This window comes from Nycticebus coucang, chromosome 7 (assembly GCF_027406575.1).
Source record: "Nycticebus coucang isolate mNycCou1 chromosome 7, mNycCou1.pri, whole genome shotgun sequence".
Lineage (NCBI taxonomy): Eukaryota > Metazoa > Chordata > Mammalia > Primates > Lorisidae > Nycticebus > Nycticebus coucang.
In genome coordinates this window covers 66,043,142-66,058,769 of record NC_069786.1, presented here as the reverse complement: position 1 = coordinate 66,058,769, position 15,628 = coordinate 66,043,142, and the positions used below count along the sequence as shown (strand labels likewise).

General features: G+C 41.5%; 1 protein-coding gene and 1 non-coding gene across 8 annotated transcripts in view; one reads left to right on the top strand and one right to left on the bottom strand.

Annotated features, from left to right (window-relative positions):
* Positions 1-15,628, bottom strand: part of UBR3 (ubiquitin protein ligase E3 component n-recognin 3) — a 233,625-nt gene that overhangs the window by 206,558 nt on the left and 11,439 nt on the right. The window lies entirely within an intron of this gene.
* LOC128590987 (U6 spliceosomal RNA) lies at positions 4,664-4,770 on the top strand. The gene has a single exon (XR_008381443.1). It is a non-coding gene; the product is annotated as a U6 spliceosomal RNA (small nuclear RNA).

Sequence of the window (15,628 nt, the reverse complement as noted above, 5' to 3'; positions counted from 1 at the left end):
CGCCAGCCACATACATCAGAGCTGGTGGGATCAATCAAACCCAGCCTGGGCCTGCCAAACAACAATGACAACTACAACCAAAAAATAGCCAGGCGTTGTGGTGGGTACCTGTAATCCCAGCTACTTGGGAGGCTTAGGCAAGAGAATCACTTGAGCCCAAGAGTTTGAGGTTACTGTGAGCTATGACACCACATCACTCTATCAAGAGCAACAAAGTGAGACTCAGTCTTAAAAAAAAGATGTATTTAAGTTAAAACTAAAAACATAAAAAGATTTGCCATGCAAAATCTATCTGACTCAAGAATGTCTCACCAACCCATATAAACAACCACCTAACAATGCCTAATTTAAAAATTAAGAAATGGGCGGCGCCTGTGGCTCAGTGAGTCGGGCGCCAGCCCCATATGCCGAGGGTGGCGGGTTCAAACCCAGCCCCGGCCAAACTGCAACAAAAAAATAGCCGGGCATTGTGGCGGGCGCCTGTAGTCCCAGCTGCTCGGGAGGCTGAGGCAAGAGAATCGCGTAAGCCCAAGAGTTAGAGGTTGCTGTGAGCCGTGTGACGCCATGGCACTCTACCCGAGGGCGGTACAGTGAGACCCTGTCTCTATAAAAAAAAAAAAAAATTAAGAAATGACATTTCATGTTTTCAAGAAAACCCTACTCACGAAAGCAGATGAGGGCAGACTTCTAACAGGAGTGGGCCTCATGCCTCCCGTAATACTTCCTTGAGAGAGTTTCCAAGAGAATCAAAATGGGGCCAGGCAAACTCCCTGAGTAAGGAAGAACTGAAAGTCTAGGAAAATTAATGCAGCTACATTTCAAGGAACAGAATACTAAAAAAAAAAGAATTTCACAGAGAAATAACTCCAGAAATGTACACAGAGTGCCCCTGAATATTCAAGTATTCACCAGAGTCCTGAGTGTGAGGCACATAAGTATGAGGAAACTACTCACAGCCAGAAATAAAAACACCTGAAAGGATTAGAAAACAGTACACACTCACAAACAGAATTGAAAATTGTGTCTGATCCCATCATCCAGACTGGCAAAACTCATAATTTGTAAGGCAGATGACTCAGGAGTATCTTTCCTCAGCAGTGGAGAATAATTAATGCTAGACTGAGCACTTCTTGCTCATAAAAGCAAGACCTAAGAAGATCAAACTGTTTCAAGAAGATTAACTGCAGCCTGGTGCCATGGCTCACACCTGTAATCCCAACACCCTAGGATTACAGATGGAGGCAGGTGGATCTCCTGAGCTGACCAGTTCGAGACCAGCCTGAGCTAGAGCAAGACCCCATCTCTAACAGCCACACGTTGTGGTGAGCGCCTGTAGTCCCAGCTACTCAGGAGGATGAGACAAGAGAATCTCTTGAGCCCAAGAGTTGGATGTTGCTGGGAGCTATGATGCCAGAGCACTCTGTCGGGGATGACAAAGTGAAATTCTATCTAAAAAAAAAAAAAGAAAAAGAAAGAAAAAAGAAAAAGAAAATTAACTTCACACCAAAGTTCAAAAATACTCATAACACACCAAAATACCAAGCAGTTAGCAAGGCAAAATTCAAAATGTCAGGCATCCAATGTCTGGAATACGAAGAAGCAGGACAACACAACTTACAATGAGTAGAATAATCAACTGAAACTGACGCAGAACTAACACACGTTAGAATTAGCAGACAAGAACACTAAAAATTGTTATAATGGTATTCCACAGTTCAAAAATTAAAGAGAGATATGGATACAAAAAAACGGAAAATTGTTGTAGCAACAAAAAAATAAATGAGACCTAATCGAGCTAAAAAGCTTTTGCACAGCTATAACCAGAATCTACAAAGAACTCAAGCAAATCAATAAGAAAAGAGCAAACAACCCCATTAATCCTTGGGCAACAGACATGCAGAGAACCTTTTCCCAAGAAGACAGATGAATGGCAACAAACATGCTCATTGTCCCCAATCACCAGAGAAAGATGGAGACACAAAGGCAGTGCAGAGATATAAATATCGTCTCCATTTAAAATTGGTTGCAGTTCTTACATCAGCCTCTCTGCACCTCCAGGAATTACTGCCCTTTTCTATTGGTCCTGGATTATTTTTATCTTTTTCTCTTGGTCACTGCTTACCTAGGTTACCTCATACCACTTTCTTTTCCTTCTTTTGGGAGAGCTGCTGTGTGATAAAATGTTCCTAAGGCCCTCCAGACTTACTGTTCAGCAGGTCAGGCTTTCCTCTCATCCCCCCTTGAAGCCCCTTTTTTAGTGTCCCTTCTCAAAGCATCAATGAGCTATGTTTCAAGCAACCTACTATAAGTCACCAAAAGTGTGAAAGTATGAAAGGTAGAAAAGTATATGAAGAAATAATGTTCACATTTAGTGAAAATTATAAACTCAGAAACCTAAGAAGCTCAAGAAATCCAAGGAAGATGAAGAAAAACTACACCGAGACACATCATAACCAAATTGTTAAGAACATAGATAAAGATCTGAAAAGCAACCACAGAAAAAGACATGTTAAGTACAGAGAAAAAAAATCGTATATATGAAACACTACTGGCTCATGTAGAAGCAAGCTGACATAAGACCCCCAAATTAAAATAAAATATATATGAGTCTCAAAAGGGGGGAATGAGAGAGGATACCCAGAAAAAATAAGGTCTAAGAGAACAGGGGTCTTCTCAAGGAGACCCCAAGGTTACAGCAGCAAGGTAACTCAGCTCTTAGGAATTTGTAAAAACTTAGCTTCCTGGGATTTGGAGGCTGACACTTGCTTCTGCTTCTGTGAAAGTCTGTGTTTCTATAAAAGCCAGAGCCCACTTTTCCAGCTTGCTTCAAACTGACCAATGAGAAAGGTACCCATGGGCTGGAACTTTTTGACTGGGGATAAAAAGGAAAGACTGAGCCAGTTGGGGAGCACAGCCGTTTTGAATTCTTCTGTGTCATCACTCTTGACGGCTGAAATAAAGCCTTTCCTCTTCTAATCACAGTGTTTGGGTGCTCTTTCTTTCCACTGGGCCTCATCTTCCTGCAACAACAGGCTAGATGCAGTGGCTCACACCTATAATCCTAGCTCTTCTGGAGGCCAAGAGTTCAGGACCGGTGTGAGCAAAATCCAGAACCACACTGAAAGCACACATAGTGAGAATAAGATGGAGTTAGTCAGGCTAGGGCCAAAACAACACAGCTGGTCTACTTGGTTTAGGTCCTAAGTGACCTTTACCTCCTGTCTTCCATTCTTATTGTTTTGTAAATTTAGTCCCCACCCTACAGATGCCTAACTTTAGTAGTTTAGGTGGATTGATTTAGGAGATTAACTTTTGAATTGGAGTGTTGTAACAGAGTTATGCTGATTATTATTTAAAATAAGAGTTAATAAGGTTTTTGCCATATTAATTTTTATGGATAAAACCATGATTTTGGAAATGAAAGAACAGAATGGTCTTAGAGAGGCTACTGTCACTGTTATCCAGAATTGCTGGCCTTTGACGAAGTTTGGTGGACCTAGCCCTATCTCTGCGTACTAGCTGACAGTGACAGGGAGCCAGACCCTCTTCGACCAGTAACACCACTTCTACAAAAAATAGAGAAGTTACCTATGCATGGTGGTGTACACCTACAATCCCCAGTCTCAGCTACACAGGAGGCTGCAGTGGGAGCCTAGCCCAGGATTCTGAGATTGCAGTGGCTATGATGACACCACTGCACTCTAGCCTGGGTGATGGACTAAGACCTTATCTCAAAAAAATAAATAAAAGAAAACTACAGCACAATATCCCTTTTGAAGACAAATAAAAAAAAATCCTCATAACAAAATAATAGCAACTTAAATCCACATATAAAAAGGATAACAAGGCGGTGGCCGTAGCTCAGTGGGTAGGGTGCCAGCCACATACACCAAGGCTGGCGGGTTCGAACCCAGCCCAGGCCAGCTAAAAACAACAATAACAACACTGTCATTGATTGCAACAACAACAAAAAAATAACCATTGTGGCAGCTACTTGGGTGGCTGAGGCAAGAGAATCGCTTACACCCAACAAGAGTTTGAGGTTGCTATGAGCAATGACACCATGGCACTCTACCCAGGGCAACAGCTTGAGACTCTGTCTCCAAAAAAAAAAAAGGATAACTATTACATCATAACCAAGTGGTATGTATCCCAGGAAAGCAAGACTGGTTCAATATGCAAAAATTATTACATGCAATTTACCATATCAATAGATTAAAAAAGAAAATCATAATACACATATTATCTCTGCAGATGCAAAAAAATCTGACAAAATACAATTTTAAAAAAACCTCAGTAAACTAAGAATACAGAAGAGAGGGCGGCGCCTCTGGCTCAGTCGGTAAGGCGCCGGCCCCATATACCAAGGGTGGTCGGTTCAAACCCGGCCCCAGCTGAACTGCAACCAAAAAAAAAACTAGCCGGGCGTTGTGGCGGGCACCTGTAGTCCCAACTACTCGGGAGGCTGAGGCAAGAGGATCGCTTAAGCCCAGGAGTTGGAGGTTGCTATGAGCTGTGTGATGCCATGGCACTCTACTGAGGGCGATAAAGTGAGACTCTGTCTCTACACAAAAAAAAAAAGAATACAGAAGAGAAAATCCTTAATCTGATAAACAACATCTCTGACAAACTCACAATTAATATCATATATAATAAAAGACTGGTACTAGCTTTAGCAGCACATATACTAAAATCAGTATGATATAGAGAAGATTAGCATAGCCCCTGCACAAGGATGATATGCTAATTCATGAAGTGTTTCATATTTCAAAATAACAATAAATTAATAATAATAATAATAAAAGACTGAATTCCCTAAATCAGGAATAAGACAAGGATGCCCACACTTACCACTTTTCCTCAACATTGCACTGTTCTGGCCAGTGCAATCAGGCAAGAAAAAAAATAAAAGGTACAAAGATTTGAAAGGGGCTGGGTGCCAACAGCTCAGTTGTTAGGGTGCCAACCACATGCTCTGGGGCTGGTGGGTTCAAACCCGGCTGGGGCCCGCTAAACAAAAACAAAAACAAAAACAAAAATAGCCAGGCATTGTTGCGGGCACCTGTAGTCCCAGCTACTACTGAGGCTGAAGCAAGAGAATCATTTGAGCCCAAGAGTTGGAGGTTGCTGTGAGTTATGACACCATGGCACTCTACCCAGTGAGACTCTGAAGGAAAAAAAAAAAAAAAAAAAGATTTGAAAGGAAGAAATAAAACTACCTTTATTCTTAATCGACATGCTCATCTACAGAGAAAAATCCAATGAAATTTACAAAAATTTCAGCTGTGTGACTTTGATCATACTGCTTTCCTGAGAGTCTATTCTACTGATATAGATAATATCATTAATATCTAGGGCTTATTACAATGTTAAATGAAATATATATAAATTCCTGATATATAACAAACACCCTATAATAAGGGAATCTACAGATTAACTACTAGGAGAAACTTCAGAAGGTTACCTGCTCAACATACAAAATTCAATTTGAAAAATTTATTAAATATAAAATATTGGCAAAAATCAATATTAATAAGCAATTAGAAAGAATAATTTTTTTTTTTTGAGACAGAGTCTCACTATGTCACCCTGGATAGAGTGCCGTGCTGACACAGCTCACAGCAACCTCAAACTCTTAGGCTTAAGAGATTCTCTTGCCTCAGCCTCCCAAGTAGCTAGGACTACAGGCACCCGCCACAACGCCCGGCTATTTTTTTGTCGCAGTTATCTAGTTGCTCCGGCAGGGTTCAAACCCACCACCCTTGGTGTATGTGGCTGGCATGGCAACCACTGGGCTAGGGGCACCAACCCCAGAAAGAATAATTTTTTTTTTTTTTTTTTTTTTGTAGAGACAGAGTCTCACTTTATGGCCCTCAGTAGAGTATCATGGCATCACACAGCTCACAGCAACCTCCAACTCCTGGGCTTAAGCGATTCTCTTGCCTCAGCCTCCCAAGTAGCTGGGACTACAGGTGTCCGCCACAATGCCCGGCTCAGAAAAAATAATTTTTAAAATGATACCACGTTGGGCGGTGCCTGTGGCTCAGCAGGTAGGGCGCCGGTCCCATATGCCGGAGGTGGCGGGTTCAAACCCAGCCCCGGCCAAAAAAAAAAAAAAATGATACCACTTAGGCTGAGCATAGAGGCTCACATCTATAATCCCATCGCTTCAGGTGGCCAAGGTGGGTAGATCACCTGAGCTCAGGAATTCAAGACCAGACTGAGCAAGAGCGAGACCCCCATCTCTACTAAAAAACAAAAAAACTAGCCGGGCATTGTGGCAGGCACCTGTAGTCCCAGCTACTTGGGAAGCTGAGGCAAGAGGATGGCTCAAACCCAGGCATTTCAGGCTGCCATGAGCTATGATGACGCCATGGCACTCTATACTCTCAAACAGTATATAGCAACCAGATTGGAATGCTGGTTGGAGTGGACTTACCATAGGTTTGGTGACTGGCAAGGCAGCTATACTGAGAAGGTTTTGGCAGCCAGGGGGCTCCCACTGTGGGAAGGTCGGGAGAAGGTTTTAGCAGGTGCCTAAAGCACAGCCATCTTAACTCCGCCTGCCAAGATCAGAATTCCACTATTGGGACATGCTGAGGGACTCCCACACCCCACGGGAACTGGAGTCAGGGGGCACTGTGAGACCTGGCCCTGAAGGATTCTTGTGAGCTTTAAGATCCCAACCCAGAAGGGGTTCCCATATGAATCAAAGTACTATTTTTTCAAGATCTTTAAAGTATGACATTGGTACTTTGATGGGTATTGCATTAAATCTATAGATTGCTGTAAGTAGTACAGAAATTTTGACAATGTTGGTTCTTCCCAACCATGGGCATGGTATGTTCTTCCATTTGTTGACATCTTCTGCTATTTCCTTTCTTAGAGTTTCATAATTCTCTTTATAGAGATCTTTCACTTCTTTTGTTAGATATATTCCCAGGTATTTCATCTTCTTCGGTGCTACTGTAAAAGGAATTTTTGTTCTCAGCTTGACAATTGTTGGCATATACTAAGGCTACTAATTTGTGGGTATTGATTTTGTAACCTGAGACCCTGCTATATTCCTTAATCACTTCTAAGAGCTTTGTAGTTGAGTCCCTGAGGTTTTCCAGGTGTAAGATCATGTCATCTACAAACAGAGAGAGTGTGACCTCCTCTGCCCCCATTTGGATTCCAATTCCTTTGGATTCCTTCTCTTGCCTGACTGTGATGGCTAGGAATTTCAACACTATGTTAAACAGCAGTGGAGACAGTGGGCATCATTGTCTGGTTCCAGATTTGGTAGGAATGCTTTCAGTTTTACTCCATTCAATATGATACTGGCTGTGGATTTGCTGTAGATGGCCTCTAACAGCTTAAGGAATGTTCCTCCTAAGCCTATTTTCTTGAGTGTTTATCATGAAAGGATGCTGGATATTGTCAAAAGCCTTTGCTGCATCAACTGAAAGAATCATAATGGTCTTTGTGTTTGATTCTATTTATGTGGTGTTTTAAATTTATAGATTCGCAAATGTTGAACCAAACCTGTGTCTCTGGGATAAAACCCACCTGATCATGGTGTCTAACCTTTTTATTGTGTTGTTATATTCTGTTTGCTAATATCTTGTTTAATATTTTTGCATCGATATTCACTAATGATATGGGTCTATATTTTTTTTTGTTGGGTCCTTTCCTGGTTTGGGGGATCAGGGTGATATTTGCTTCATAGAAAGTGTTGGGGGGGATTCCTTCTTTCTCTATATTTTGGAAAAGTTTATGCATTATAGGAACTAATTCTTCTTTGCAGATTTGATAGAATTCTGGTGTGAAACCATCTGGTCCAAGGCTTTTCTTTTTGGGAAGATTTTGTATAATTGATGTTATTTCAGTACTTGATATTGGTCTATTCAAGATTTCTAAATCCACCTTCAAAATCCTTAAACAAAACAATTTTCAGCCCAGAATTTTGTAGCCTGCTAAGCTAAGCTCCAAAATTAATGGAGAAATCAAATCTTTTGCAGCTATCTAAGCTCAGAGGAAATTCACCACAAGAAGACCAGCACTACAGGAAATAATTAGACCTATTCGCAACACTGAACACAACAATGGACCACCAACAAACACCCAGAAACTAAAAGTCAAAACATAGCTTCTGCAATGGTGCAAAGGATAAGAAAAAAATTAAATAAATTAAATAAAATGATGTCATTTACAGTATAAACAAAAATGATCAGTTATTCAGGACACAAAAAGATATACAAAACCTTAACAGAGGAAATTACTTTATTGAATAAAAAACAACTTACATTATCTTTATGAATAGGCAAATTTTTTTTTTGTTTTTTGTTTTTTGAGACAAAGCCTCAAGCTGTCGCCCTGGATAAAGTGCCATGGCATTACAGCTCACAGCAATCTCCAACTCCTGGGCTTAAGCGATTCTCCTGCCTCAGCCTCCCAAGTAGCTGGGACGACAGATGCCCGCCACAATGCCTGGCTATTTTTTGGTTGCAGCCGTCATTGTTGTTTGGCGGGCCCGGGCTGGATTCAAACCTGCCAGCTCAGGTGTATGTGGCTAGCGCCTTAGCCATTTGAGCCACGAGGATACAGGAAAACGGTCCTTATCAGACACCAAATACCAGCACCTTCCTCTTGGACTTCCAAGCCTGTAGTCTGGAAGAAATAGATTTCTGTTCTTGATAAATTTTTCAATCTTAGGTATTTTATTATACCAGCCAAAACAGACTAAAACAGATGGTAATTTATGTGTTCTACTATAAAATAATTCACTGCCTGATTAAACTGTAGTTTACTAAGCTCATTGTTTCCAATTTCTGCCTGTTTCAGTGTTACAGTAAATACCTGTTTTCATTTGTTTTGTGTTATTATAAAGGAATGCCTTGGGTGGCACCTGTGGCTCAGTGAGTAGGGCGCCAGCCCCATATACCAAGGGTGGTGGGTTCAAACCCGCCCCGGCCAAATTGCAACAAAAAAATAGCCAGGCGTAGCACCTGTAGTCCCAGCTACTCAGGAGGCTGAGGCAAAGGAATTGCCTAAGCCCAGGAGTTGAAGGTTGCTGTGAGCTATGATGTTACGGCACTCTACACCAAGGGCAATAAAGTGAGACTCAGTTCTCTAAATAAATAAATAAATAAATAAAGGAATGCCTGAGACTGGGTAATTGTTAAAGAAAAATAGTTTTGTTGGCTCACAATTCTGATGTCTGGGAAAGCTGAAGATTGGCCTTCTGGTGAGGGCCTCAGGCAGTCCACTCATGACACAGTCAATAGAAAGCCAGCAAGTGAAGAGATCACACAACAAGAGAGGAAGCAAGAAAGACAGGGAGGGGTGCCAGGCTCTTCTTAATAATTAGCTCTTACAGGGACTAATAGAGAACTTACTAATAGACAGACGGCATTCATCTATTCATAAGAATCATCCCCACAAACCAAACACCTCCCATTATGTTCCATCACCAACACTGGGGATCATATTTCAACATACGATTTGGAGAGGACAAATATTCAAACTACAGAAATATCCTTGTACATGCAATTTAATGTGATTCCAATAAATATCTAACAGAAGTTTTTCATTTGACAAGTTGACCCCAAAATTCAAATGAATGAGTTAGGGACCAAGAATAGTCAAAATTGTTTTGAAGAGTAATAGTAAGAAAATTCTGCCATATCAAAATCTATTACTGTTATATTAATTAAAGTCATATGATATTGTTGCAACAGACATATCAATACATTAGAGCACTTAGGACACAAATAGGAGTCGGGATATGGCAGAGGTGGCAGCACAGATCAACAGGGAAAAAAGTGACAGTTCAATAAATGGTGCTATTATAACTGGATCTTCATATTGAAATGATAAAATTAGGGTGGTGCCTGTGGCTCAGTGAGTAAGGCACCGGCCCCATATACCACAGGTGGTGGGTTCAAACCTGACCTCGGCAAAAAAAAAAAAAAAAAAAAGAAATGATAAAATTAGATCTCAATCTCATACTGTGTGTAAAAATAAATTCCAGATGGACAAAACACCTAAATGTAAAATGTAAAACCTTAAATCTTTTAGAAAAAAAAAGATAAGCATATTTTTTAAAACAGTGAAGGCTTGGCGCGGTGGCTCACCCGCCTAGCACTCTGGGAGGCCAAAGCAGGTGGATTGCCTGAGCTCACAAGTTCCAGACCAGCCTGACCCAGAGCAAGACCTCGTCTCTAAAAATAGCCAGGCATTGTGGCGGGTACCTGTAGTCCCAGCTACTTGGGAAGCTGAGGCAAGAGAACCACTTAAGCCCAAGAGTGTGAGGTTGGGCTCAGAGCCCATAGCACCATGGGTTATGGCGCCAGCCACATACACCAAGGATGGCGAGTTCAATCCCAGCCCAGGCCAGCTAAACAACAATGACAATTGCAACAACAATAAAAAAAGATTTTGAGGTTGCTGTGAGCTGCAACACCACAACACTCTACTGAGGACAACGAAGTGAGACACTGGCTCAAAAAAAAAACACACACACAGTGAAGATTTCTTTAAAAAGACACAAATACTACAAACTGTAGGAAAAAATACTACATTTTTAATGTAAAAACCTTTACTACTCATTATGTACTTTAAGATAAAAAGACAAGCAAAAGACCGGAAGATGACATTAGGAATCTATATAACCAAGGATCAGTATCTAGAATATATGTATATAGCATCCTTAAAACCCAAAAAGATTTTTTTTTAGAAAACAGGCAAAGAATATGAACCAAAATTCCACAAATAAAGAAGCTCAAACAGCCCAAAAACATATGAGAATATATTCAACTTTACTAACAGTAAAGTACAAATTTCGAAAAAGTGTTTATATCCATCAGATTGGAGAAACATAAATTTACATACATAACACCACATTTTGGTAAGCAAAAAAAAACAAGAACTCAAATTCCTAGTGGCAATATAATTGGAAGTAAACTGTATCCAATATAGCAGGACAGTTCTTAACTATCTATAATAGCAATGCTGAAAGCAACACTTATCTATAACAGCAACACCCTACAGCCCACCAATTGCCCTCAGAGGTATCTATCCTAAGAAATTCATGACCATCTTTACAAAGATACTCATGCAAGATGTTCATTGCAACCCTTTGGAAGCAATGAAAAGTGTTAAAAAAAAAAAAAAAATGTTCCCTCAGGGCGGCGCCTGTGGCTCAGTTGGTAAGGCGCTGGCCCCATATACAGAGGGTGGCGGGTTCAAACCCAGCCCCAGCTGAACTGCAACCAAAGAATAGCTGGGCGTTGTGGTGGGCGCCTGTAGTCCCAGCTACTCGGGAGGCTGAGGCAAGAGAATTGCTTAAGCCCAGGAGTTGGAGGTTGCTGTGAGCTGTGTGATGCCATGGCACTCTACCGAGGGTGATAAAGTGAGACTCTGTCTCTTAAAAAAAAAAAAAAGAAACCTAAAAAAAAAAAAAAATGTTCCCTCAGCAAAGAAATAGATAAGCAACCTATGGTTTAGTCATAATACAGAATACTTAAGAGTACAGGCAGTCCCTGGGTTATAAACAAGATAGGCTCTATAGATTTGTTCTTAAGTTGAAATTATATGTAAGTTGGAACAGGTGCATTTGTCTATTACCTATAATTTCCTCCATTTGTAAATGTGACTCACACATCAGTCAGATGTTTTTAACTCAGAGATTCACTATAATAGTAAGTGCAAATCAGACATTTATAATTCAGGGACTGTCTGTAGTTAGAAATGAATGAACCAGTCCATATTAGCAACATGGTAAGCAAAAAAGGCAAACTGCAAAAGAATTCATACAATATAAAATTAAGTAAAATTTTAACACTTAAAAAAAAAGCAAGGTGGCGCCTGTGGCTCAAAGGAATAGGGCGCCAGCCCCATATGCCGGAGGTGGCGGGTTCAAACCCAGCCCCAGCCAAAAACTGCAAAAAAAAAAAAAAAGCACATACATAGTCTAACAATTAAGTTCACAAACTTGGCCAGACGTGATGGCTCACACCTGTAATCCTAGCACTCTGGGTAGGTAGACTGTCCTGAACTCAGAGGTTAGAGACCAGCCTGAGCCAGAATGAGACCCCGTCTCTACAAAAAAAAGTGCCGGGCATTGTGGTGGGCACCTATAGTCCCAGCTACTTGGGAGGGTGAGGCAAGGGAATCGCTTAAGCCCAAGAATTTGAGGTTGCTGTGAGCTATGATGCCACAGCTCTCTGAAGGGCCACAAAGTGAAAACTCTGTCTCAATTTAAAAAAAAAAAAAAATTCGCAAACTCATCCTTGAAAGTGTTACATACCTCACTGCTGAATATCACTGTGTTCACGTTGGGAAGCTATGCTCTGACCTAGTCAACCCTTCAAAGCAATTTTGGAACTCTTTTTCCGAATGGCCACTAGAGCTTTTGTAATATTACCCTAGATGTCCTGAATGTCATCAAAATGTCTTCCTTTCAATATTTTCTTTGTCTTCAGGTAAAGAAAAAAGGACAGTGATCCAATACAGTTATTTGTTTACTGGCTAAAACATCCCTCACAGACAGTGCCATGTGAGTTGGTGCATTGTCATGATGCAAGAGTCATGAATTGTTGGCAAAAAGCTCAGGTCATTTTCATCTAACTTTTTCATGCAGCCTTTTCAACATTTCCATAGTAAATTTGGTTAACTGTTTGTCCAGCTGCTATAAATATTCATAATGGGGGCGGTGCCTGTGGCTCAGTTGGTAAGGCACCGGCCCCATATACCAAGGGTGGCGGGTTCAAACCTGGCCCCAGCTGAACTGCAACCAAAAAATAGCCGGGCGTTGTGGCGGGCGCCTGTAGTCCCAGCTACTCGGGAGGCTGAGGCAAGAGAATCGCTTAAGCCCAGGAGTTGGAGGTTGCTGTGAGCTGTATGATGCCATGGCACTCTACAAAGGGCCATAAAGTGAAACTCTGTCTCTACAAAAAAAAAAAATATTCATAATGAACAATGTCTCTGGCTCAGTACCTGTAGCTCAGTGGCTAGAGCACCAGCCATGTACACGGGAGCTGATGGGTTCAAATCCAGCCAGGGTCTGCCAAAAAACAATGACACCTACAACCAAAAAATAGCTGGGCGTTGTGGCAGGTGCCTGTAGTCCTAGCTACTTGGGAGGCTGAGGCAAGAGAATAGCTTAAGCCCATGAGTTTGAGGTTGCTGTGAGCTGTGACGCCATAGCACTCTACCCAGGGTGACGGCTTAAGATTCTGTCTTAAAAAAAAAAAAATTGACCAATCTCAGCTCGACACCTGTAGCATAGTGGTTACAGCGCCAGCCCCATACACCAAGGCTGACATATTTGAATCCAGCCCAGGCCAGCTAAAACAACAATGACAACTGCAACAAAAAATAGCCAGGCATTTGGGTGGGTGCCTGTAATCCCAGCTACTGGGAGGCTGAGATAAGAAGATCACATGAGCCCAGGAGTTTGAGGTTGCTGTGAGCTGTGATATAATAGCACTCTAACCTCGGGCAACAGAAAGTGAGACTTTGTCTAAAATTAGAAAAAAAAAAAAAAGATTTTCCTGTTTCTCTATTGATGTTTACTTGGTCTGCTATGCTTGTCACAGTCAGCCAATGATCTTCATGCACAATTCAATAAATTTTTATAAGGTTTTTGTCAGTTCCTCTCATTACTAGGCACCCTGACCTCTCTTTATCAATGACACTTTCTCTCCCTTCGGAAAAACATTTTATCTAGGGCGGCGCCTGTGGCTCAGTCGGTAGGGCGCCGGCCCCATATACCGAGGGTGGCGGGTTCAAACCCGGCCCCGGCCAAACTGCAACCAAAAAATAGCCGGGCGTTGTGGCGGGCGCCTGTAGTCCCAGCTACTTGGGAGGCTGAGGCAAGAGAATCGCTTAAGCCCAGGAGTTGGAGGTTGCTGTGAGCTGTGTGAGGCCACGGCACTCTACCGAGGGCCATAAAGTGAGACTCTGTCTCTACAAAAAAAAAAAAAAAAAAAACATTTTATCTATTTGTACACTACTATTTTCTTCATGGCATTATGCACATAAACTTGGACTAACACTTCCCTATTTCACTTGCACTCTTGCCAAGTTTAACAAGAAATATATTCGTTCATTGCTTTAATTCAAGCTCCAATATTCTCGCAACAGCACATAAAAACATCCCACAACACACATCCACAGGAACACACCTGTGATACACTGATATACAAAGGTTACTGAATTGTTTATACAACTACAACATAGGAAGTTAACTGTCAGATTTCATATACTAGGGGTACAAGAAAATGTATACACATTTTAAGCAATCTAGCTGAAAGTGAAATTGATCATTCCCAAAAAGTATACCAAGTAAAATAGATATGCATACCATGTCTAGAAATACTTGACCAGACCAGGAATGGTAGCTTCAATTCAACTTCAAAAAGTAATACATAAATAACATCTCTTAAAATGCATATATAGGGTGGCGCCTGTGGCTCAGTGAGTAGGGCGCCGGCCCCATATACCGAGGGTGGCGGGTTCAAACCCAGCCCCAGCTGAACTGCAATCAAAAAATAGCTGGGCGTTCTGGCGCCTGTAATCCCAGCTGCTTGGGAGGCTGAGGCAGGAGAATCGCGGAAGCCCAAGAGCTAGAGGTTGCTTTGAGTCCTGTGACATCATGGCACTCTACTGAAGGCGGTAAAGTGAGACTCTGTCTCTACAAAAAAAAAAAAAATGCATATATACAGTTTTGGGGCATCCTCTGTATATCATTTCAATGCAATAAAAGTGTAAGAACATACATAGGATCGGTGCCCGTAGCACAGTGGTTACAGTGCCGGCCACATACACTGAAGCTGGCGGGTTCAAACTTGGCCCAGGCCTGCTGAACAACAATGACAACTACAATAAAAAAATAGCCGAGCATTGTGGCAGGTGCCTGTAGTCCCAGCTGCTTGGGAGGCTGAAGCAAGAGAATCGCTTAAGCCCAAGAGTTTGAGGTTGCTGTGAGCTGTGACATCATTGCACTCTACCAAGGGCAACATACTAATAAGATTTTGTCTCAAAAAAAAAAAAAAAAAAGCATAGATATGGCACTGAAATTCCAAGATAATGGTAACCTCGGAGGAGGGGAAGAAGAAGGCTGAGCTTTCTTTATGGACTATGGATCAAGCCTTTAGATCAAATTATTGGTTTGCAGAACATGTTAAACTGTTAAACATCACAGAGATCCGATCAGTAAAACCGAAAATGTGGGCTTCTTCAACTAATAAATTACAGAGAAGAAAAAGGGAAAGGGACTATAAATTAAAAGATATTTAAGACACTTAACAACCAAGTACAATATGAAGACCTTGTCTGGATCTTGATTCTAACAAATCAAGCCTAAGAAATCATTTACGAGACAATTAAAAAAAATCTGAACACTTACTGGATATTGAAGCATTAAGAAATAATTGTAAGGCTCAGCGCTTATAGCACAAGCACAATGGTTACGGTGCCAGCCATAAACACCCAGGCTGGCAGGTTCAAACCCAATCCGGGCCAGCTAAAACAACAATGACAACTGCAACAACAAAATAACCAGGCATTGTGGCAGGCGCCTGTAGTCCCAGATACTTGTGAGGCTGAGGCAAGAGAATCGCTTAAGCGCAAGAGTTCGAGG